At 37.8% G+C, this 3,733-nt stretch overlaps 1 pseudogene across 1 annotated transcript; it reads right to left on the bottom strand.

Moving 5' to 3' along the window:
* Nucleotides 1–1,608: 1,608 nt before the first annotated feature.
* Nucleotides 1,609–2,388, bottom strand: LOC149139059 (AP-2 complex subunit sigma pseudogene; annotated as a pseudogene). Its single transcript, XR_016264432.1, has 2 exons — nt 1,876–2,388; nt 1,609–1,672 (listed from the first exon to the last, which is right to left on the bottom strand). The product of XR_016264432.1 is annotated as an AP-2 complex subunit sigma pseudogene (transcript).
* Between the last annotated feature and the right edge of the window lie 1,345 nt (nt 2,389–3,733).

The raw sequence follows: 3,733 nt of genomic DNA, 5'->3' as shown, positions 1-3,733 counted from the left end.
ACCCAAGAATGATGAAGTATGCAATAGGAATGTAGCTGCTGCTGCTGGATCAGGAAAATGTGACTGATGTAACTAGATCCTGGAGAATGAAGGAATATGAACTGCTGATGCTGAATCATGGAAAATGTGACTGCTGAGAGTGGTACTGTGGTACTCTCATAGATCAGAATGCATGCTGCTGTAACTGCTGAGGGAGTCATGAAAAAGTGTATAGTCTTCACCTGCTACAAACCCGATGGTACAATTCTAAACATGCGAATGAATGTGTCGATGTCGAGCATGAATAGAAATCATTGGATTACCGGCCATTGATGTATGTTGTTCACCAATGCGAGGCAACTCACCATTGATGTCAATGAGTGCCAAGGTACCGGAGTACATCTTGCAAAGTGCGAATGGATGTGTCGAGGTCGAGCCACTTGCAAGATCTGAAGATCAAGGGACATTGATGTATTCCCATGATCGCCAGCGAGAGAGCTTGCCATTAAGGCATGCAAGCCTCTATGTACTCAAAATGAACTCTAGTCTATTTCCCAGATAAGGTGCTGGTGTCGATGGGGCAAGACTTGTTGAAAGGTGGGCCTTAAGGAATCCCACATCAGTCAACGCGAGTTTGTACAAAAAGATTTGGTAGGACTATAGATGGAAAGAACTCACGGACAAGCAGTGTGGATCAGCATGGCTAGGAAATCAAGGTAATGTGATCATGGAAAGGGAATGAGTTTTATTCAGAAGGCAAACTAGAAGGAAAAACTAAACTGAAAAGGATAAATGGATGTATGCGATTCAGAAAAATAGGCGTGCATGAAGTCATGAAAGATAAGGAAATGGAAGATGGGCTGCAACACAAGGAAGGTCTAGGCGTTTGGAAGGAAAAAGGGAAGTAATCATGACGCAAAAGGTGTGTAGTGGAAAATGTCATGATATGTGCAGTGAAGAATTTGTTCCTTCAAGCGTCAATGATGCATGTTTCATTGTGATTTGGAAAAATCACTTTGCATACTCTGAAAAACTTAGCACCATTCCTGCATAAAAATTGTCATCTTTGTGTGCCATCTCCATCGATCATTCCTGTATGAAGTGACTCAAAAACAAATTAGCGCATTTTCAAGAATTTACAAAATGTCCATTTTTTTAATTATTTTCTGAAATAACTCTAATTGTGGATGAAAAAGGTGTCGCATCGTAATGTTGAGCTTTCTGCATAAGCTTCTCGTTGTCCTACACATAACACCAATCTCATTTCACTTGTTAGTATATACATCCTACTTTTGCCCATAAATTCACAAAAAGTCCAACATACTTTTATTTCCCCCCAACTTAGAAATATTGCATGTCCCCATGCAATGTACTTATTGCTGGTGCAATACTTTTTCAAAATGTTTTTAGTGGCTTGCAGAAAAAATTCATTTAAAACATTTGAAAAAGCATTGTATTTGTTAGAGAACAAGTAGTGAGTGTATGAATGAATGAGGGCAATTATTATTTATTTTTTTATTTTTTCTTTTTATTTTATGTTTTGTGTTTTTTTTATTATTAGAATATTTTTTTTTATTTTTATTTTTTCAATTGAAAAAAAAAGAGCATGAAAAAAATCTATTACATGTGCCGAAAGAGAACAAATGAACCCAACTACTGTCAGCACTATAGAATTCAGGTTGAACATCAAAGCCTCTATACCTCAGAAAGGATGCAACTAATTAAATCAAATCAAATAATAAGGCACTAAACAGAGAAAAATAATGCAGACAATAATGGGGTCATACAATCAAATATTTAAAAAAAAATATGACAATGTTGTCAAATTGCAAGCAGAAATAGCAAAAAAAAGAATAATGCAGGAGGTAATTTTCTGCTACTTAGGAGATGTCACACTTGGATCATGCAAGCTTCTCACTCCTGCCGTTCCAACTCAGTCATTCTTTCAATAATTGCCTTTTTACTTGTTTCTTGCAATTCCCCTGCAAGGATAAATTCATCCAATATCAAATATACCTTGTGAAAATTGAATACTAGGTCAAGCTCACATACGTTGCTGAAGAAATGATCCAATATCTCAACAAATAAATGAATTCTCTCCAAATAAGCCAGTTCATTATCAGTTATGTCCACGCACATGGAGAAAAAGAGGCCTGCATATCGCCTGTAAATCACCTTGTGTGTTCGAAACTCTACAAAATTCGTGAATTTTGGGTCTCTGTTAACGACAAGCCGATGCACCTAATATTCGAGTTTATGTTTCTCCGATTCCTCGAGTGGAATGTAGTATTTGGCAAGGCGGGTCTTTCCTTGTCTGTTCTGAAGCAATATAAATCGGATCATGGTGCCTGAGAACGAACGGATCCAGTTCCAGGGACAAGAAGTCACGACACGAGCTTCTCTTCTTGGCTCCAAACGACAGGAGCTCGAGAGCTCGATGATCATGCAGGACTTGAGGGGGATTTTCACAGCTTCAAAGATATGATACTTCACATGCAACAATGCAAATGGCAATCAGCCTATCCACCTGACAGAGCCTTCAAAAGACAGATGTACAAAACCGTTTTTATTCACGCAGTTAGCAAAATAGGGCTTTGAAGAACCACGATTTCCTCATAGACCGTGAGGAATTTAAGCAAACGATTTCTGGGTTATATAACTCGTTCTATTATGAAAAAAACCCATGTCTTCGTTTGTCTAGATTTTCCCTGGTTTGAACACAGACTACTTTTTAAAATTGACGTTTTTAAAGGGTTGCGTTTCAAAACCTGTGAGGTGGAAGACTGAAACAGAGGAACATGAGATGGAGTCCAATGAACTGCTATCAGGGCAAGGATATGCAGAGGCAGATACAAGTGCTGGAAATACGACTGTTTCAAGCAAAGGCGGATCATTGACATCAAAGATTTGAATTTCGACTAGCTCAAAACATCCATTTGAGCAGTGCCAATTTCCTTAATGATAGCGTTTTTGACAGAATTGGCAGCGTTCACATTTGTGACTGCCATGACGCCATGGACAGCGGAAATTGGGATTGGGGCGGGTGTATTTTGCTTCAGACATCCAGAAGTGAGAAAATGGGATCAGAGGGGCCGCCCGGAACGCTCTGTTGGACTTGGCTTTGCCATCGAATGACGGGACAGGTGCGGAATTTCTGTTAGTGTCTGGCAATGGAGAGCGGATCATTTGGCTACAGCTTAGAGTGAATAGTGGGTTTATTGGAGAATCCTGCAAAGGAAGAGTGGGGATGCATTAACAAAAAATTTTATTTTTCATTTTTTTATTATTTTATTATTTTATTATTTTTTTGTTATTTTTATTATTAACAGTGTAGAAAATGAAATTAATCCTATCTTTAAAAACAAAAAAAATGGTTAGTTTTAATTTTTTTTTTAACAAATGGACACAAAAATTTGCATATTGAAAGAAGCATATTGCAAAACATTTATTTATTCCTGAAATTGGTCGCCTAAATCATCCCTATTTTCTGATCCTCAAGATCGTACAAAGACGCAGGAGGAGAGCATACTTATTCTAAGCAAAACTGAAACCTATTTTCTGATCCTCGAGATCGTACAAAGACGCAGGAGGAGAGCATACTTATTCTAAGCAAAAGCAGCACTGAAAATGAAAGCAAAAGCTAAATCTAAAAGCCTACCTACTCTATACTAATTAGAATTTACAAATTAGTTACGTGTAGTTAAACTTCCAATGAAGCCATTCACGTAGCAGTGACAACAATAGATTCAGTAGC

The sequence above is a fragment of the Pinus tabuliformis genome, chromosome X (assembly GCF_031772625.1).
Source record: "Pinus tabuliformis cultivar Carrire ecotype Pingquan chromosome X, CPIR1, whole genome shotgun sequence".
Classification (NCBI taxonomy): domain Eukaryota; kingdom Viridiplantae; phylum Streptophyta; class Pinopsida; order Pinales; family Pinaceae; genus Pinus; species Pinus tabuliformis.
This window is presented reverse-complemented; position numbering and strand designations above follow the sequence as displayed.